The sequence below is a fragment of the Bubalus kerabau genome, chromosome 22, assembly GCF_029407905.1.
Source record: "Bubalus kerabau isolate K-KA32 ecotype Philippines breed swamp buffalo chromosome 22, PCC_UOA_SB_1v2, whole genome shotgun sequence".
In the NCBI taxonomy this organism is placed as follows: Eukaryota; Metazoa; Chordata; class Mammalia; order Artiodactyla; family Bovidae; genus Bubalus; species Bubalus kerabau.
The window spans coordinates 36,058,047-36,080,327 of NC_073645.1; positions in this window are offsets into that span (position 1 = coordinate 36,058,047).

A 22,281-nucleotide genomic window follows, 5' to 3' on the forward strand; every position below is an offset into this window, starting at 1 on the left:
TTGATGCATCTCTTCCTTGTTTTTAGTATTCCTCCTTCTTTGCTTTATTACTTGAGTGTGCATCCTAGAATCTCATTTAGTTTTGTCTCATTTTTGATATATCTTTTAAGTTTTTGTTAATCTATAGGTTCCTCCCTGTCTCATTTTTTTCCCCTTGTGATTTGTTTGTGAGCAAATTCCAATTCATGGGAAAAGACCCTGATGCTGGGAAAGATTGAAGGCAGGAGGAGAAGGGGGCAACAGAGGATGAGATGGTTGGATGGCATCACCAACTCAATGGACATGGGTTTGAGCAAACTCCAGGAGATAGTGAAGAACATGGAAGCCTAGCGTACTGCAGTCCATGGGGTCGCAAAGAGTCAGGACACAACTTGGTGACTGAAAAACAACAAACTCTGTTTGTTCTGCAGAGTTTCCCACAGTCAAGATTTTGCTGACTGCATCCCCTTGGTGTAACTGAACATGTTCCTCTGTTCTCTGAATCTCCTATAAATTGAAAATTTGTTCTTAAGTGTTGATTGGTTTAAAGTTCAATTTTTTTTTCATTTTTATCTATTATAAGGTTTCTTCATAGGAAGTGATGACTTCTCCCCTCAAAAGGCATATAATGTCTTTGATGTTAGTAGTCTTTGATGCTCAACATTTGTCATAAGGATTGCAAAATGATGACATTTTAATTTTTTCTTTGTTCATTAGCTATAAAATGTCTAAAAGATAAACTTGCCCTCCATTTCTACTTAAGTTACTCGAAGATACAGTTTGTATTGGAAGGGCAGGAAGAACATGTGACACATTCTTTTTAATTGCCAAATTAATGATTTGGCTCCTTAACATTCCTGTAATTAATTGTTTGGTGTCTTTCTGTCCTCTAACATGTACCCCAGAACACCTGTGGCAGCAAGACCAGGATCGCTTTTAGTCACCTCAGAATCCTAAACAAAAACAGGAAATACAGGCCTATGACATGGTCAACATTTGTCGGCTATTTACTGAATGAATGGAGAAGTGAATGGAGTAACTTCTCATTTCTTTTTTGTCTTTTCCATTTCACTGCCCCTCAATTTATCTTAAATTTGCTTTTCGTTCCATGTAGCTAAACTATGGGTCAAAATGATTTGGATCAAAAACCTGAAATTAGTGAGGAAATACCCTCTGAGGCATCAAAAGGCACTGCTCTACAGTGGCTCTGAAACAAAAATACTAATTTAGAGGACTGAATGTGGATACCTTGTAAGAGACCCAAATGGGGTTTCAAACAGCATCTACTTGATTCTTTTGCTTGTCTTCTAAGCCATGGCACCTTAGGGGGCTTCCTAATGAGATTCCTAAGACGATGTAACATTTTTGTGGCTAAGTATTAACTCATAATAGAGTCTGCCTTTTGAATGGTTCAAAGTGATTCCATATTAAATATTCAAATTGTCCTTGAAAAGACCCCTGTGAGGGGCCATGCCAATGAGGTACACAGGGAGTGGCAAGATTATCATTCTGTATTTGAAATGGGCCTAGGGAGGTAAAGAGACCCATGGGGGTCTCCTGGGGGGACAAAATTAGGGCTAGTTAATTGTTGATATATTGGATTAGGTTCTAAGTAGCTGTAGAATTTGGAGCAGAAATGAACCTTAGAGATCATCTAATGCCACCATCTGTAGTGGTGGCTTAGTCGCTAAGTCATGTCAGACTCTTGTGACCCCATGAACTGTTGCTGGTCAGGCTCCTCTGTCCATGGAATTTCCCAGGCAAGTGGGTTGCCACTTCCTTCCCCAGGGGATCTTCCTGACCCAGGAATCGAACCTGGGTCTCCTGCATTGCAGGTGGATTCTACATCAACTGAGCTATAAAGGAATCTGTATCAGTCATATATTGTCACAACAGTGCTGTATGACAAACAGTGATGAATTCAGTGGCACAGTGAACAAACATTCAGCGCTCTCCTGTGTGGAGTTAGCAGCACTGTTGGTCTTGGCTGGACTCATTCACATATCTAGGGATTGGTGGTTGTCAGCTGGCCGAGGCTGACTTTGGCTGGGGAGACCAGGGTGACTCAGCTTCACTCCATGTGTCTTTCATCCCCCAGGACACAAGGTTAGAGGGTAAGCAGAAACACTAAAGACTCACTTCGAGCCGACACTTCCACTCTTGCTGCATCTGTTGGCTGGGCAAGTCATAGGACCAGCCTGGATTCCAGGAATAGGGAAGTGGACTCTGCCTCTTAGGTGAGAGGCACTGTAAAGCTACTTGATGAAGAACATGGATTTGGGTGTGAACTGGAACAGGGATTGGATCTGTGAAGAACTGAAAGCCTTAATGCAATTAGGTTTTTCCAGTAGTCATATACAGATGTGAGAGTTGGGCCATAAAGAAGGCTGAGGGCCAAAGAATGGATATTTTTGAATTGGGGTGCTGGAGAAGACTCTTGAGAGTCCCTTGGACTGCAAGGAGATCAAACCAATCAATCCTAAAGAAAATCAATCCCGAATACTCATTGGAAGGACTGATGCTGAAGCTGAAGCTACAATACTTTGGCTACCTGATGCAAAGAGCCAACTCATTGGAAAAGACCCTGATGCTGGGAAAGATTGAAGACAAAAGAAGGGGGCAGCAGAGGATGAGATGGTTAGATAGCATCACTGAGTCAATGGACATGAATTTGGGCAAAATTCTGAGAGATAATGAAGGACAGGGAAGCCTGGCGTGCTGCAGTTCATGAGGTCTCAAAGAGTCAGACATGACTTAGTGACTGAACAACAACAACTACGAACAATGCAATCAGTGGACGACCACACTGTCTCATTTTACAGAAGAGCAGGCTGAATTTCCTGGGAGGACCAACCACTTGCCCAAGGTCACTCAGAAAACCAGGGACCAGAGCCTGTGATTCTTGCCTACCACCTTGGTAGTCTTTTCTTTGACCCCAAAGGCTCCCAGTAAAGGTGAAAGATGTGAAGGGAATTGACATTCATTCGGACACTCAGCAAGTAATTACCAACGTGCCTCATTGGTGCGTGCCAAGAAATCAGAGCTCATCAAAGACTGGAGAGTACTTAGGGGCCACTTCCTGAGCTCTGAGCCTACACCTTGCTCAGGTTCACAGGTGTGCAGTGTACAGAGCCAAATGAATGACCCCATTCCCTGGGGACAAATCTTCTGTCCTGGCCACTTGCCTTCACTGCATTCCAAGTGGGAGATACTGCTCTCTGGCAAGACTGGGACCAGTGAAATTAGGGACAAGAAAAGAGAAGAAGGCTTCTATTTGGTTTCTCCTCTTTCTGATCTTTTTTCTTGTGGTAATCTGCACTCTCTCCCACCCTCTTTCCAAAACAACTCTTAGAAAGGTCAAGAGAATATCAGTCACTTATACCTGGGTGTGAATTTTAGTCAAAGCATCAGTCCTCCCATTCATCCAAAGGCTTGCTTCTGGATTATAGAATTCCAGGCAGGTGGAGAACTAGGTTCTCACCTGTCCGTCGTTTGTATCCTGGAAACCTCGCCGCGGGAGGTTTTCTGTCCAACTGGGGTGGGAGACTACCTCTGACGATTAGAATAACATTCCTCATTTTTCTGCTTTGAACGGAAAGGTCACTCAGTATCTCAGGAATGATACCCCTTCTCTATCATCAGACAGGTGGTTTTAGCAAAAGTGGTTTTTGTGCCAGAGTTTCTCTCTGACTCTAGGGGAAAATAACACAGTCATTTTGGGGGTCTGTTTCGTCTCAAAGGGAAACAACTTACTAATTAGGGTAAGAGTCTTTACAAAAATATGTTTTCGATTCCACTGATGGTCAGTTACAAGCGATAACACTGTTAAATGTAGTGCCTAATAAATCTGGAAAAACTACCCAATAAATGTAAGTAATAACAATGATTAACAATAAATTAAATGCAGAGAACCAGGAATGTACCACATTATTTTTAACTAGGTTGGGCCATCGGGTTCTGATTATTCAGTTTGTCCTGTGCACCTGGAGTTTATTAGACTGTAATACAAACTAAACGGTCCCTCAGAGAGGCCACTGAAAGGACTTAGTATAAAACAATATACAAGTTTAATAGTGGTAACTGACCTTGCTTTCTTTTACAAAAACATATCTTTGTAACTTGAGCCCCAAGGAAATGTAATGCTTTTTATCTAATCCTGATTGTTAATTTTCCTTTTATTTAATGTAGGTTTCATTTGTTTCAGGAGATAGGAAGATACAATTTATACTCAATAATTCTTCCTGCTCTGGAAAGGGATCCAAAAAGGCTAAATATTTCTTCCTTTCGGCCGTGTCTATTACAAGAGGGGAAAACAGGCCAGCAGCACCCTCGCTATTAATGGCAGCTGGTTAAAACCCACATTTTAAAATAGCCAAATGAAATGGGTCCATGTGTTTATAATCAAGGTGCATTTGACTAATTTTCCCTAAATCTTTAAGTATTACTCATTCTCAAATGCCAGAAAATTGGGCTCTTTGTCAGTGGAGGACAGGAAGGCAATGCCAGGCTCTCTGATGGAGGAACTTTCTTTTCATTTCCCTCTGTGCTTATCTTTCAGATGCTACTGTATTATAATGATGAAATCCTCCAAATTGAGAGAATCTGTGGGTAGATGCCCTTCTCATTCTGAAAGTTTTTATAATACGTTCTTAATGTTTTCTAGAAGAAGGCTGTTTTTACTGCCCTTCTAGCTGAGGTTTCCATTCCACATGCTAGTCCCCAAACTGAATACATCTGCAACAAAAAGAATCTTAACTAGAGTCAACCCCTGTAAACGTCTGAAACTTGAGGTGCCCCCAGCAAACATGAGGTCTGGCAAATACAGTCCATAAAACCCTGCCTTAAAATAATTAAATGAAATGGTCACCAGGGAGGGGAAGAATGGCATTACCCAAGGGCATCGACAGAACACAACACTATTTTCTTTAACTCGCTAATCAATAGGGTCAGCCTCAGACCTACCGCACCCCTTTGGTGGAGCCCCAAACCTCACATCTCACAGTCAGTCTTCGTTTTGTAATCAAAACCGTTTTTGTTCAGAAGCTGGTCTTTATCTCAACGAGACCGAGTGAGTTCAACTTACATTCAGAAGAGGAATTCTGCTCCAAAGGGAGGTGGGCTTGACTCTATAATCAGGAGGCTCAGGTCAAGAGGAAGGTGGATTGATTTCTCCACCTGTGCTCCAAAGGAGCATCGTGTAACAGCCTGGCTCTCCTCTCAGCTGGGCGGGGAGGGAGAGGAGCGGGGGGAGGGTGGGAAGAGAGATGGAGTTTCTAGAAGCTGCAGGAATCTCCTCAGAAGAACACGACTGGTAATCCCAGGAAGGAACTGAGACCAGGGTGTGGTTCCTCAGGATGACCTCTGCCCCCTCTTAAATGGCTTAATAAAACGAGACCTGCCCTTGCCTTGGGATTGCTTGGGCTCAGCTGGACGCTGACGCCCCCACTAAAGCGGCACAGAGACTGTGGCTCAGGCATTGTTAACCCCAACACGCGCCATCCCAGTGGTGCCGCATGAATTCCCTACCCTGTCTTGTTGCCAGCAAGGAGACAGCCAGTTGGGGCGACTGTGAAAAGCCACCACCCGGCCTGTTGACTGATGGCATCACCATCTCTCTGGATCCACCACTGAGTCTGTGCTGAGCCCACATTGTGTGGGCTGCTCCCAGACATTGACCGAGGGCGGGTTCCCTTGGTGACCCGTTTCGGAGAGATCCAAGGCTTTTCCCACAGGAAATTCTGCTTCAAGCAGTCCCCCATCAGCCTGGCCAAACCCTTCTCAGAACCGTGCCCCTGAGATTCTTCCCACCCACTCTTTCCTCCCTCCCTGTCTTCCTTCCTTCCTCCACAGGGTTCAGGCTGGCATTGCAGTCTGAAGGCTCCCCATTCTCCTCATAGGCATTGCCCTCACTCGCCCTCCCAGGACTAATGTCTGTTTCTCAGCGGATCCAAAATAATATACCAGTCAGTGTAGCAACAGCCATCACCATAGCTAACAGGGCTCAGGACTTAACTTTTCATTTGTTCTGGTGCTACCACAGCCTTGCCAGGCAGCCTGAGAGTCTAAGAAGGAAGAAGTGATTCTCTTTTCGAGCTGGTTTCTCTGTAGGGAGATCCCACCCAGCTCCCTGACTTGACTTGCTTGGTCTTCTTGGACACCTCTGGTCATTAGCCCCACTTCCTCTCTGCTGCTCTGAAGCGTGCTTCTGGCTCAGTTCCTGCCATCACCATTCGTCCAAATGGGGTCCCCTTTGCTTATATTAGAGAGGTTCCTAGCAGCATCCTGGTTCTGTATTTCTCAGGCTCCACACTGTCCCTCTCAGGATGGACCTCTCCGCAGTACCCACAAGTCTAACTAGGATCTCTGCCACCTGTCTCAGAGTTGGGGATGGTTACAGTTCTGAGCACTGATACAGACAGGATTGGGAACCACATGGAACATGTTCAAACCACAGCTCCATAACTGAACTGCTGTGTGATTTTGACAAGTTACTTAACCTCTCTGAGCTTCAGTTCTCTTGTTTATATCAATAAAATAGGGATGATAGTACAAATTTGTACAGTTCTTATAAGGATTAAATGAGGTATTTAATGCAAAGCACTTAACTCTTGAAAGTGAAAGTGTTAGTTGCTTAGTCGTGTCTGACTCTTTGCTACCCCTTGGACTGTAGCCTGCCTGGCCGTCTGTCCATGGAATTCTCCAGACAAGAATACTGGAGAAGGTAGCCATTCCCTTCTCCAGGGGATCTTCCTGACCCAGGGATCAAACCTGGGTCTCCTGCAATGCAGGAAGATTCTTTACCATCTGACCCACCAGAGAAGCCCATAGCCTAGCACATATAAATGCTCAATAAATGGTAGCTATTTCTTGTGGATGTGGAACTATTATAGAACTACCATATTATTATCCAACCAGCACCACCAGGGATCAAAGTTCGGAGTCTGGGTCATGATCTCCACTAGTTTCATCACTTGATTTTCTTCTAAAACAAATGAGAGAGGTTGCATACTAAATGGAATATTGACAAAGATCTCCATGTTTAGGATAAAAATGTCTTCCCTAGGATTTGGGGGCTTAAGGGATTAACCTCTCCATTTAAGTCCTTAGCAGTTTGAATGTTACCTTCAGCTTCCACTGCTCTGGAACTCCTCTCAAAGAGTGACTCTGGGGGACTGCAACACAAGTAGCTTGCTTCCAGGAAGAACTGGAGACATCTTTGTGGTCCTCTGAAGAAAACGAAAGTGGCATTCCCAGGCTCTTCCCTCCCTCACTTTTTGGAGATGAAAGCCAGATTCTTTACAAATAAGAATGTTTATTAAAGAGAGTCACTTTCACTCACCAGATTTTGTGGGGAATCACATTTATTCCTTTAGAAATATGCTAAGCTTCCCAGGCAAAGAAGGTGGATGCTTGCGGAAAAAGACATAGAACGTTCTTCAGACTTGGCTGTTCCCCCGAGTTTCTCAGACACAGTACAGTTTCATGTTGTAACCATTATTTCATGGATCTTACAGCCAATAAAATAATCACAGAGAGATGATTCGGTCTCGGTTCTTAAGTCAGTAAGGCCTTTGTGCCATAAGCAATGGAGGAAACACACTCCAAATTTCATCTTGAGTGACATTGGATGAGAACCTGGTCCAGGGCTTGGAGCTGAGGTATCTAGCTGTCCTTTCATCACACATCCAGAAAGTCAGTTACAAGTTTCTCCAGCTCATCTGCGCATTCTTGAGCCTGCCTCTAACGTTTTATTTCTAATTCCCCTGATGGCTTCAGTGAAAGTTCCAGGCAGAGATTGATTGCAGGGCGTGACCCAAATTTGTAACTGGCCACAAAACGCTGTAAAACAAAGTTCACTGAATACCTTCCAGCTGATTGTAAGTAATTTTCAAAAAAGGTCTGGATATGTTTTTCGTCTTCTTTTTTTCTTCTTTCCGCATAAAATATTTGAAAAGAAGGGCTTTTTGCCAAACTCTGAGTTTTGTAACATCATCTGTAAAGCATGCTACGCAACAAAATGGATTGCACGGAATCGCTGGTGGGTCGACAGCTCTGCCTGGCTATTTGGATTTTGCTTGCCGAGGTATCACTATTAATAGAGAATAGGAGCAAGGAGTAGGTGTGGTGACAAGGCAGGCCAGAGACCTGGGTTCAAGAAGGTCTTGGAAGATTTCTTCCTCTCCCTATGAGACATTTTTCTTATTTGCAAACTGCAAGAGAACATTTGTCAAGCTGCATCTTTGCAAAACCATTCAACTTGTTCCTGAATATGGGATTATGTGCCTGCAAAGCTGCTTCAGTCATGTCCGACTCTTTACTACTCCTATGGACTGTAGCCCTCCAGTCTCCTCTGTCCATGGGATTCTCCAGGCAATAATCTTGGAGTGGGTTGCCATGCTGTCCTCCAGGGGATCTTTCCAATCCAGGGATTGAACCCACATCTCTTATGTCCCCTGCATTGGCAGGTGGGTTCTTTACCACTAGCACCCCTTGGGATAAAAAAGGGCTTTCCCAGATCTGCAAAATATCATTAAATTACTTGAAAGGAGCCTCTCAGCCTCAAGCTTTTTCCCACACATTTCTCTTATAGCTTTGACATCTCTACTTGCTACAAACACACAAGCATTGAAAGTGCTAATAAATCAAAATTCAGAAATTCAGAAGCATGGTCTTGAAGAAAGTATTTGTTCATTTTATCATGGTGTCCTGAATACATATAGTTTAGTTATATTATTGTCAGTGAGATAGTTCCTGGCTCATACTATGGAATGAAATATATCAGAATGTATTTGCTTGAGCATTCAGCCACATCTGGGCCTTTGGGAGGCTGTGGGCAGTTTCCACTGAAGATCTGTTTTATGAGCATGTAACTGCCTGGTTACATGCTTGTCCTAGGAAAGAGAGAGTAGGAGCCACAGTTTGGAGCCATTGGGCCAGTGCTGGGGAATGGGTGGGGTTCTTTTATCTAGACAGTCTTTTCATTCCACCTCCAAAATCTTATCCTAATTTTTCAGGCATGGGGGCTCTGTGGATGCCAACATAGAAAAGGCACCAGACACCCAAGACCCCACTGGCATTGATGTTGAGGGGTCCAGGAATCTCAGGAGAATGGGTCTTTGGCACCATTGGCATTGCCTCCTGCTCCAGCAGGGTTGCTGCAGACTCTGGTTATCTTCAGTGGGCAGTGACTCTGCCCACTCAGTCAGATTCTGTCAGGATCTGAGATAACAACAAAGGGCTGTGAACATCAGAGTTCACCCTGATGACATCCGTAGGAATCAGCACCCTGATGACATCCACAGGAGCCAGCAGAAGGGTTGATGCTATAGGGCACTGGCAGGGCAGCCTTGAGGGGAAAACGAACTAACTCACTGAGATGTGACCTGTGCCAGGGCTTAGAGAAGTAGCTACCCTCTCCTGTAGACCAGAGGGAACCCTTGAGAGATTTTGAAAGAGAGACTCTTGGTCAAATTTGTTCTCCCAGGTGATGCTCTGGTCTGGCATAGACAGGTTAAACAGAGTGTCAGAGGAGGTTGGATGAAGGGAGACCAATTGTGAGGCTGTTTAAATCATCAACTTCAGACATTCATACTGGAATCTAAGCAAGCCTGAGGTTTAGAAGCACCACAGAAAAACTGAGCGAGCACCACATCCAGTTGAAGGGGGAACTGCAAAGCTTTCAGATGGGCAGATCTATACTATTTAACTTCCAATACTAAAGAACCAGGACATATGCACTGCATAAAATCAGATGAATAAAGATAAAGAGATGAAGAAAACATATTGGACAACAAGGAGATCCAACCAGTCCATCCTAAAGGAAATCAGTCCTGAATATTCATTGGGAGGACTGATGCTGAAGCTGAAACTCCAATACTTTGGCCACCTGATGGAAAGAACTGACTTGTTTGAAATGACCCTGATGCTGGGAAAGATTGAAGGCTGGAGGATAAGGGGACAACAAAGGACAAGATGGTTGAATCTCATCACCAACTCAATGGACATGAGTTTGAGTAAACTCTGGGAGTTGGTGATGGACAGGGAAGCCTGATGTACTGCATGCAGTCCATGGGGTCGCAAAAAGTCAGACACAACTGAGCGACTGAACTGAACTGAACTGATTATGGTAGCTAAGTAATTCCCCTCCTCTTCCCAAAGTATCTGTATTCTAGTCCCCCGAACTTGTGAATATGTTGTCTTAAACAGTAAAATGGACTTTTAAAATATATGATTAAGTTAAAGATCTTGAGTGGGAGAGGTTATCCTGTATTATCTGGTAGATTTACTATAATCACAAAGGTCACTGTAAGAGAGAGACAGAATGGTCAAAGTCAGAGAAGGCAATGTAACAAAGAAAGCAGAGGGAGAGAGTAGGTGATGATAAAGCAGAGGTCAGAGTGAGGTGGAGCTGTGAACCAAGGAACGCAGGTGTCCCTTAGCAGCTAGAAAAAGCAAAGGGAAGAAATTCTCCCCTACAGCTTCCAGAAGGAGCCTTTGAATTTACCTCAGTGAAACTGTTTTCAGACTTCTGACTTTCAACTATAAGATAATAAATTTGAATTGTTTTAAATCATTAAGACGGTGGTAATTTGTTACAGCAGCTACTGAAAACAAATACATGCATCCACCCACCCTAAGATCACCAATATAATTCAGGATATGTGTGCATATGCTTCCGAATCTTTACACATGCACACACGAACAGACATGTGTTTTTTAAAATGTTTGTAATCTACTTTTTGCTGTCACTTTAGTAAATTTTGTTCTCTTCTAAAAGCTAGACCATATTGTAATTCTTCCAATGGATCCCAAAATGTCCATTACAGCTGCTTGTCCAAACCACCGTATATATCAGTATTGTACATTGCACTTAGTTCCCTCGGCTTTCAAATCTCTTGTCCTCTAGGATCTCCCTTCTCTAGGCTGCTGACCTGTTGAAGAGGTCAGGCCAGAGGTCCTATGGAATGTCCCACCCTCTAGATGTGTCTGCTTGCCTCCTCGTGGTGGTGTTTAACGTGTTCCTCTATCCCCTGTTTTTCTCATAAGATAGATGTTCTATCTGAAGTCTTGATGAGTCCAAATATGCACTTTGGGTTAAACTACCATGTGAGTGATGCTACGTGTTTGTTGGTGCATCACAATTTCTAGTTAATCTACCCGATCGTTTGCTTTTCTAAGAACTATTCCTAGGACTGGAACACCAGGTGCTGTGTGAGGTTTCAGAAGAATGTGTGATTCACTCTAATTCTGTGGACCTAATGGTTATTAAGGAATACCACTTCCAGAAACCACTTAAATTTAAAGCAACTCATTTGCCATCCTAAATGGAGCACAGCCCCAACTCAACTCCAAAGGAGGGCAAACCGCAGGAAATACAAACTTTCAGACCACATTCAAACTCATAAATTACTGGGAATAAATTTGAAGAAAACAAGCAGGTTCAATTTCAGCAGACCTTTCCCAGCTAGGTATCCCAACCTCTGACTGTTTAGACGTCATTAAAATACATTGCACCCAATATGTTTACCCACATTCATCTGTATTACTGGGCAGGCCATTCATCAGCTTGTCAATGGAAATAGATTCCTATATATAAGTGACTCTCTAAAGTGCAGATAACTTTTAAGGAGAAACTTATTATACCAGCACATTAGAAAGATGCAAATCACCCAAAGCCTTGTTTGAGGGGCACATCTCTGCTGAAATCAAACAAGGACAACAATATTTTCTGCTCAAACTACTGTTTCTGTTTTAAACTATTGTTATTATTACCTCCACAATATAAATGCATCATGAAGGCTTTCTAGACAAGATTTCTTTTGGTGAAGATTCTGAAATTGGCATTAATTCCTTGGCCCAGGGTTGAACTATTGCATTTCACATGCTTGTGTATGTGCGCAAGTGTGTGTGTATCTGTGTGTGTGTGTGTGTATATTTTCCATACACCCTATCCAAACATTTCTCTCACATAATTAAATGTCTTGATGACATCACAGGAACTGAGCCAACCTTAGGTTTATATCGCTTTCAAAAGATTATGAACTCTAATTCAAGCTTTCCAAAGTCTGACCAAATCTGAGGTGTTCTTAGCAGGAATAGAGCACTTCAAGGGTCATTGTCATGTGTAAATGAAGCATGTTTTGTGGGCAGTCTGCTTGCTTGCTCTGCCTGTTTTCTCAGCCCTACACCCTAAAATTTAGATGGGTCCTAGTGAGAGACTTGCAACATAAAAAAGCATGCTTTGGGCAAAATCCAGTAAATAATAATGCTATGTATTTTATCATTTGGGAAAAGACACTGAAAGGGAAATTTAGGAAATTAACAATATGAGCAGAATAAAACACTGAAGAGTGCTAGATAGATTTTTTTTTTAAGAACCTTTCCAAAAGGCATTGGAAGACAGTGTATTCTTCAAATTACTGCACTGCTCTTTAGCGTGAATTAGGGACAGAGTGGGTCTATGAATGAACATCACTTCCTTAATGAGAAGGCCAGATGTCTGCATACAGGAAATGTAAAGAAAGCTAAATCCTTGTAAAATTTTATATATTATCCCTTTCACCAAAATATGAAAAACAGATCAGAAGGGGGAAGGAAAAGTTCTTCTATAAATAAATTTGGAGAAACACTGCACCAAAAGGAGACACTTGTTTAAATACATGGTCCAAGGAAGAAAAATCGTCAAATAAACAAGAAGCTCCACTTTTGACGGTGCAGCAAAAACATTCCATATTCCTAGGTTCTTAAAGCACAATTGTTTTCACCCTACCCTTGGAGACTGCCATCTGTTGGCTAGTGGTAAAGAATCTGCCTCCAATGCAGGAGGCTTGTAGGAGACACTGGTTCAATCCTTGGGTCAGGAAGATCCCCTGGAGAAGGAAATAGCAACCCACTCCAGTATTCTTGCCTGGAGATCCCATGGACAGAGGAGTGTGGTGGGCTACAGTCCATGGTGTCAAAATAAGAGTCGGACACGACTGAGTGATCAAATACCAACATACTCTTGGAGAATGCCTTTATGAACCCCATCTTCTTCAGCAATCATGTTAGGGATAAGAAATAAGATGAGCCGTGGATCTTTCAAAGATGTTTATAAAGACGTCTTTATTGTCTATCGAAATCTACGGGGCCTCCCAGATGGCTCAGTGGTAAAGAATCTGCCTGCAATGCAGGAGATGAGGGTTCAATCCCTCGACTGGGAAGATCCCCTGGAGAAGGAAATGGCAACCCACTCCAGTACACTTGCCTGGGAAGTCCCATGGACAGAGGAACCTGGTGGACTACAGTTCATGGGGTTGTAAAGAGGCAGATATGACTTAACAACTAAACAAAAATAACATTGAAATCTACAGGTTTATGTGGGCCTAGATCCTTGCATTATTTGTTGTTTTTCTTAGACTGCTTTCCCTGCCAACTTCTTCTTTCTCTGCATCTTGGATACTTACAGTTCTCAAATCATACACAATTTGCAGGGTTATCTCTGACCTATGGGAAAGAAATGTGCCCATGGGCTAGAGGGCCTATCAGAAACCTTGCTGACAATCTGAGCCTGCACAGCAAGTGCCTGCTGCACCCAGCAATGAGGAAAGAGAGAACACATCGACTGTTTGATGGCTTTAAAAAAATGGCAACTCTCTGTTCTTGGAATGAAACCAAACAACAATAGAGACGTGCTGTTTCCCTTGGACTCAAAGATGTTTATAATGGTCACCAAAGGGTTTGACCCTGAAATGTTGGGTGGGAAAGTTTTCAGGATAGGGCAGAGGGAGCAGCCATTATCTGGACATCTTGCATTTTGGAGTTACTCATTTACAAGTTGTGTTCTCTTAAGCAAGTCATTTAACCACTCGGAACTTCTGTCTCCTCCTTGGTAGATGGGAATGACGTGCTTGTCCCTTTAAGCCAGCCTTTGGGTGGAGTGCTATCTGGAACCTGGAGAATCTTCGAGAACCTTTCCCTCCTACCCCTAGCTTGTTTCTCACTGGCTTCTGCACTGGTCCCACCTAAACCCAATTTTGGAGTCTTGACTTCATGACCCCAGCCTCTATCCTGCCCGGGCCCCTTTGTAAAGGTGTCGGCTGGGCATCTGCTTGCTGGTCCTTGGTTTTCTCCTGCAGCTCAGTGACAAGCACAATATAAACACACAAGCAGGGCTGTTTCCCAGTATAACTTTATTGACATCAAAATACGAATTTCATATCATTTTCATGTGCCACACAATATTATTCTTTTGATTTGTTCAAACTCTTGAAAGTTACAAGCACCATTCTTAGCTCGCAGGCCACACAAAATCAGATAGAGGGCTGGATTTGGACCATGGACTATAGGTTGCAGATTCTGATCTCAGCTATCATTTCTAAAGCTCATGCCTTCACCAGCAGAGGATGCTGCCTCTCAATAGTACCATTCTCATCCATCTCATTGATGAGGAAACTGAGCTTGCACAAAGCTGGGCAGGAGGGGGATCTGGGAAGCCAGGCAGCCCACACCCAGTGCCTGGACTTCACCTCTAAGTTATGGCCAGGAGATGAGGTATGTTGGAGTTCCCCTGCCCACTCTGTAGCATAAACATGAAGGTAAATGAGATAATGTACCTGGCATACACAAAAAAAGCACACTTGAGTCTTTTTATTTTTTTTTTTAATGTATGGGTGCTCTTCTAAACTGTACAATATAAACAACTGAGGTTAAGCTACCTCCTAAAAACCAGTCTCCTAGAGGGAATGTATTAATATTTTTCCTTCATTTTACAAGCGTTTGTCTAGTGCCTGGCTTGTGCCAAGCATACTGGGCACTGGTAAGTGATGATGGAGGTGGCATGACATCACTTAGTTTAGTGGGGAAAGACAGACATGCCCATAGGAGATCGGGATCTAGAGGGTTAACTGCTACCATGAATTGGGTGCAGGAGATTACGCTGCTGCCATGTCCTGTGGGTGAGTGGGAGCAAGGGAAGGTGCAGTCAGACGTGCTATGCAGGCTGGGGTCTTTGAGGCAAAGGGAGAAGAGACTTACAGGCTGAGGGAATACAAAGACATGGCTATATGGAAAGTCAGTTCGGCTCTCCTGTAAGGGAGCTGGGATGGTGGCAGAAACGAGGCTGTGGGAGGCAGGGCCAGTTGGATAAGGGCCTTAGAGTCTCTGCCAAAGTCCTGGACTTCAAGACCTGGCTCGTTAAAATAGGAGTGCACAAAACCATAGGATACACACGAGGCAGCTCTCCAGGGCATCATTTGTACTCAAAGAATTTTAAGGGAAAATGATTGTTTCTAAGCGGGGGGAAAGAAGTGGATATATAGAGTTGAATTAAAAATCCATATTCAGTTTTAAAACAAAGCATGAGATTTCAAAGAAATTCAGAGTAGGCAGCTTTGGACTCTACCCCACACCTCCATAGCTTTTTTGTTAGAGGAGATGAGACAGAAGGCTTTGAGAGGGAAGCAGAGGAGAACGGGCAGAAAGTGGGTGAACAGTGCAGTGACATGATTGGATTTGTTTCTGTACAATTATATTGCTGGTGACAGCAGAGGAAGATGGGAGGAAGATTGTAGTGGTCCAGAGACAGGATACAATAACTGGGGCAGGGGAAGGTGGGACTGAATAGCTTAGAACACAGGGGGGTTCAGGGGACTTCCCTGGTGGTCCAGTGGTTCTGAGCTGCCACTCTGAGCTTTCACTGCAAGGCAGTGGTGGGGTGGGGAGTGGGAACGGCGGCAATTCGATCCCTGCTCAGGGAACTAAGGTACATATGCAGTGCAGCCAAGACTTTAAATAAGCAAATTTTAGAGCAAAATCTCAAAAAGAAAAAGAACAGAGGGGTTTTGATGTTGTCATTAAATGCACATCCTCATTCCAGGCAGAAGCAGTGGGAAGACCAATGAGCACTTGCTTTAGAGTCAAAAGCCCAATATCAGAACCCCTGATTTTGTCTAGCTGTGTGACCTTGGGCAAAGCAATCAGTCTCTCTGAATTTCTCTTTTCTCATCCTCCAAAGGAGTGGAACCATACCTGTCTTGCCTATCTCCAGGAGTCCTCTTTTGTACTAAGATAAAGCCTGTAAGAGCTCTTTGTTGAGGGCTTGAACGTGACTTGTGAGTTTCAAGGGAACAAAAGGCCAGAGCTCTTTCTGCCTGGTGACCTCTCCAAGAAAAGGCAATTGCTATTTTTTTTCCCCTTCTTCAGCTGTTGGAGCTGTGGATCAATTGCAACCAGGCTCAACAAAAAAAGGTAGTCATACATGATCAGCAAAATGGTCCAAATGATGTCATCCATCAAGATGGACATCGCAATTTGCCAACTATTTTCTCATAAATCAAATCGTGGTCCCTCAAGGAAGAGGGGCAGGGCTGGAGGAGCCAGCATGGCAGTGCTTATCGGGAGACCAGACGCAGGGAATCCAGGGAAGAGCTCCCTTAAGGATACAGTAATTATTTTCACTCGATGGGAAACCAAGAGGGGCACGATGGGAGGGAGAGCTGGAGAGTGTCTGCCTCACTTCATTACAACTCCCCAGGCAAGGGACACAACATATGCTTTTCATTGGGAAGCCAATAATTTTGAATCGTGGGACAGGTGAAAACTTAAATGACATTTGCAAACCTTGATTTATTTCTCTGCTTAACTCCGGAACATGCTTTAGACTCAGCTCTATAAGTTTCCATAGATTAGTGGTCAATGTCAAGAATTTTCAATGACATATTCAAGCGTTTCCTGTCCCTATCAGTTAATTAAATATTTTCAGTACTAATCTCTTCTTATTGCAATGGTTTCCCTTCTTTCGCTTATGGGTTGGGAAAACAACGAGAGATGAAGTATGTGCTTTATTGAAAACAAAATAACAAAAATAAAAAAAGAATACTTTTTCCCCCACGTGCTATTTTACTTGCTGGAAATCTCATTAAAAGTTATTTATGAGCTGTTAGGGATCCCATAAGGATTACACCTAATTCAGTCTGTAAAGCTTTTGAGTTTCTTTTACATGAAGGACCTCCTTTCCCATTATTCTACTTTGGTTTGCACCCAAATAAATACTGGAGATCAACTTCTTGGCAGAACGGGGTTTCGTGGTCCCTAAACTCGCCAAGGTCCCTCACATGACCCAGGCAAAGGGTGACTTCTTGCTCCCCTTTCTGCTGGGTCTGCTCTGCTATGACCAGGATAATCAACTGGAGGCAAACTTGTGGCAATTGATAAATTAGTATTTGTGTTGTTATATACATTGTAGCAAAGGTGGCAGAGTTGTAGGTATCATTTATATCCTTGTGGTTTGTAGGCTTGGCAACAAATCACGCAGTTAGTCCTAATCCACTAACCCATTTTCCTCAGCTCCTCCTCCCCCAACTCTCTCAGAAAAAAGCAAACTGAATTTGTTTAGAACGAGGAATTTCCCAATCCTTTTATAAGACTTCCATGCTCATTATTTTGCTGCTTCTCAAGCATCTGAACCTCAGTTCACCAAAAATTGAAATTCTAATCAAGGCATTTTTTGGGGTCCTTCTTCCCTGGTGGCTCAGACAGGAAAGAGTCCCCCTGCAATGCAGGAGACTCAGGTTCGATCCCTGGGTCAGGAAGATCCCCTGGAAAAGGGCATGGCAACCCACTCCAGTATTCTTGCCTGGAGAATCCCCATGGGCAGAGGAGCCTGGTGGGCTACAGTCTATGGGGTCGCAAAGAGTCGGACACGACTGAGTGACTAACACTTGCACTTTCACTAGACCCCTTATTTAAACCTCCCAAATAAAGAAGCATTTAATTTCCAAAGAATCTTCCTTGTGTTTGTATTTCTAAGACACAAAGAAGAATGTAGTCATTCAGGTAGCTGAATATTCAAAATGGAATTTTTGTCAGGTAGGAAATTGGCATAAAAATTTAGTAGCATTAGCAGCCTTACTACCATATGCATCAGATGCACAACATACTGATGTTTAACTGTTAGCTGTTATTATTACCAGTGTTCCTACTATCTTTTCTATTAAAAGGCTGACTGATGGATGGCTTATTTCTCTCCAGGTGTCTACATACTCCTCATACACCAGCTCATTTTTCCAGTAGAAGCAACAGGCACTAATAATTCTAAGTCCATGTTGAAGTATCCAGCTAGATCATGTGTAAGTCTGGCATGTCATTCTGGCCACCATGGAAATAACCAACAGCAGTGTCTTCACTTATAAATCTTCCCTTCTTGGATCTCAAAGCATTTACAGCTACATGGTACTGAAACTCTAGCCTACCTACCCATCTCCATTTGGGCAAGAGTTAATTCTCCCAAAAGTAGCCCAACAATTAACCAATGGCTACATCTTTTAGAAGAGAGTGTATTTCTCCTTAATCTTGGCCATCTGGAGGATTTTAATCTTCTGTATCCTTTTGTAGAATTCTATATAAAAGATCAGTTTTGTTTCTTTATTATTTTTTTTTCAGTTTTATTTGTTAATGATCATTGAAACATCCTGAGTATGTTGTAAGCCTCCAAATGAGAAATGTCTCTCAGGCTAGACAAGGGAAAACCACATGGGTTGTTTGTATGTTAGTCTAGCACAGTGGTTCTCAACCCTGGCTGCCCCTAAGAAGACAGACTGACTCTGTCTTGCCCTACCCCCTAGTGTTGTTGCTTGGTTTTGTTTGTTTTTGTCTTTAGGACTCCCAGGGAATAATATGGAGGCAGCCAAGCTTGAGAACCACTATCCTAAGTTTGATGAGAAAAAAATGCTCTCATGATACTATGGTGAATTCCTCCCGGAGTCCTCAGTGCCTGCCCTTGCTGTAATTAGGAGTAGAATGAGCCTATAGAGCTGTCATTTACCTCTGACTCCAAACATGGCCTCAGAGTTGCTACCCACTCATGTTTGAAAGTGAAGTCGCTCAGTCATGTCCGACTCTTCGTGGCCCCATGGACTGTGTAGCCTACCAGGCTCCTCTGTCCATGGAATTTTCCAGGCAAAAGTACTGGAGTGGGTTGCCATTTCCTTCTCCAGGCACTCATGTTTAATGAGTTGAATTTTTGTTAGGGGTTGAAGCGTGTCCACCTAAAAAGATATTGAGGTCCCAACCCTTGTGAGTACGAGCTTATTCGGAAAGAGTCTTCATAGATGGTCAATTTATGGTGAGGTCATTAGGGTGAGCCCTAATCTAATTGTGCCCTTATAAAAAGAGCTAATTGGATATAGAGACAGACACACACACAGGGAGAAGACCTTGTGAAGATGAAGGCAGAGATAAGGGTGATGCTTCTAAAGTCAAGGATTGCCAAGGATTGCAGCAAAGCACCAGAAGCTGGCCAAGAAGCCAGAAATAGATTCGCCCTCAGAGCTCTCAGAAGGAACCAAACCTCCGACACCTTGATTCTGGACTTCTATCCCAGGACTGAGAGGCAATAAATTTCTGTTGTTTAAGCCACGCAGTTTGTGGTACTTAGCTATGACACTAATTCAACCAGTGAATCAACTCAACACACTTTTAAACTCTCCAGGCAGATAACATTTACTAAGACCGGGGCTCAGCCTTGACCCCACACAATCCATAAGATCAGGGTATCGCTTAGCCCTGCTAGTCTGCAAAGCGAGGATTACAAACATGTTCTTCCCTGGGCTTCCAGGAGGAGGTGGCATCATTTGGTCTGAGCTTTGGAAGAGTATTGTTTTTGACAAGAATGAAGGGAAGCAGAGACTTCCCTGTGGTCCAGTGGTTAAGACACTGTACTTCCAATGCAAAGGGCACTGGTTCAATCCCTGATTGAACTAAGATCCCACTTGCCCTGCGGTGTGGCCAATAAATTAAAAAATAATAATAATAAAGAAAATGTTATATTAAAAAAAGAGTGAACAGAAGCAAAGACACAGAAACAAAGGTATTCCGAAGTAAGGGGCTGTCTCATTAACAAGTTGGGCAGTCTGATAGAAGGCAAAAAGGAACAGCCTCTGCGTACATGTGTGTATGTGTGCGTGTGTGCCTCTTTGGGGTGAGCAGTTGGGCCAAAGCAACAATAATCAAAATAATAGTGAACATCCATAGAGTGTGTACTCTGAACGAAGCACTGTGCTGAATCCTATTCAAGTCTAGGGTTGAGCCAGTGGAGCTCAGAGGCTGTTGCTATCGCCATTCTACAGAAAAACCAGAGTTCCGAGATGCATCAGACCCCCACAGCTGGATTCTGCAGGTTTCTCACTAATACAACTTTGCAAACTAGTCTGTACCCCCGGGGGTGGGTGGAGGTGGGGGAGCTTTGATGGAGATGGAGAGATGACGGTGGTCTTAAAGCAAATACATGTCTTTGCTGGACAAGGGGCTGGTGCAGCCCTGGAGGTCCCATCTGTGTGTGGGCATGAGGCTGCCCACTTCATCCCTACTGTTTCCAGTTGCCCTCCCCCTTCTAAGGGTTACTGATAAGTCAGAGAAACCCATAGAGAGCAAGGGGTGCTTTCGGATTGGAGTCCAGCTTTGTTCTTTGACTCCAGTATTACAGGGGAAAATAGAAGAGGGAAGAGAAGGAAACGTGAAAAGTTCCAGCATATGAGTAGCATTTGCAATGTAATCTACGTGCTCTGAGCCAAGTTACTGCACACGCTCTGGGGAGAATTACAAATAAATGCCGAAACGTTTTGAAACATGGCTTATACCTAATTAATCATGGAACTTAAGGAACAAAGAATGCATTTCTTCAAAGTTTTCAGCATTTTCTCTATTAAGTGGGAAGGGTGGGGGAGGGGAGGGAAAATCTCCATGCCCCGTAATGGATACACTGTACACTTCACTGGGGGAAGAAAGCTCTTAATCTTCTTTGGCCTCCCGCAACCTCTGAATCCTTACATCTTTCATACTGTATGTTGAGTATTTTCATATTAAAGGAAACTGAAAGTTTCCAGATCATGGAATATCCCTCAGCTTTTTGTCTCTTGATCCCTCAGCCCAAACAATACCAGTTTTGAGATTATGAGATCATCAGGCATTTCTTAAGTACTCATGACATTGTGCCCTGAGATTTCTGGGTCCCTTTCACATGCCGCCACCACCCAGAGACACCTGTGTGCATGTTCCACTTTGAAGGCAAAGCTCTGAGACCCAAGTCTTTGCCATGGCTATGCTCTCCCCATGCTCTTAACTTTTGGACCTTAGCTTCCCCATTTGCAAAACGAATGTGGAGAGTCATCGATATCTCTGGTTTATTTTGAGTGTTAAGTAAATAATGCCACAAAAGCACTTAGCCTTGTGCCTAGAACATAACCGCTCCATGATGGAGTGTGCAACTAAAGTTTCCAGATACTTTTTTTCATTCTCTCCTTAAGCATGGACTTGATGGAATCACCGTTTTGCTTGGCCAGTCAAGGCACTTCTTTAAAGTTCTGTTGCATCAGTGACAGATAAGGCAATCAGCAATGACTTTGCCCTTGTTAGCCAGCATTCAAGGCTGCTACAGAAAGCAATGGTTCAACTCTTTTCTCTGGAGTTTTTCCGTAGTCACTCCAGGAGCTTGTGTGGGTACAACTTAAAGGGAATTGGAGAAGTGTGTTCATTGCGAACAGTGTCACTTGCCCTCTAAGTGGCTTTGAACAAGTCAGTCAGTCTGCTTAAATGCAGCCCCCCCCAACTCTACCCCTTTATTGAAAAGGAAATATAAAAACTGTAATACATTAAAGTGGGTGTGAGTCAAGTCTGAAGCCTGGACTCCCCTCTCTTCTAGCTCCATGTAGAGAATGAGAATGAAGAGAATACTTGGTTAAGAATTACCAAAAGCCACAGTGAGCATCTTCTAAATTTTCTCCGTGTATTATCTCTTCTCATTCTTGAACAGCTCAGCCATGGCCATGTGTCCCCGGGCTGACCATTCAGAGGTAAAACCTGGAACTTCGAATCTGGAGGAAGCCAAAAAGAGGCTTTTGGAGAAGTCTGGCCCAGGTGGTGGCACCAAATGGCCAGTGGAGGCATCACACCCAGACAATGCCTTAGGCATAACCTCAGCTGTGTTTTTTTGTGCTCTAACCCCTCTGGATTCCAGCTGATTTTTCATCTTAGCTTCCAGTCTTTCCGTAGACTCTGAGCCACCCAACATTGTCCTTATGTCTTCTCTGTTTAAGTTAACCACTAGGCTCCTTTGCTTATAAATGAGAATCTAGACTGAGACAAATTAAGAAATACTCAGTACCTATGTACCAAGTATTTTACAGATGAGGAAACTGAGACCTGGAGAGCTGAGGTCTTGCCAAGGTCACTGTGGTGCTGAAGAAGACTCTTGAGAATCCCCTGAACAGTAAGGAGATTAAACCAGTCAATCCTAAAGGAAATCGACCCTGAATATTCTTTGGAAAG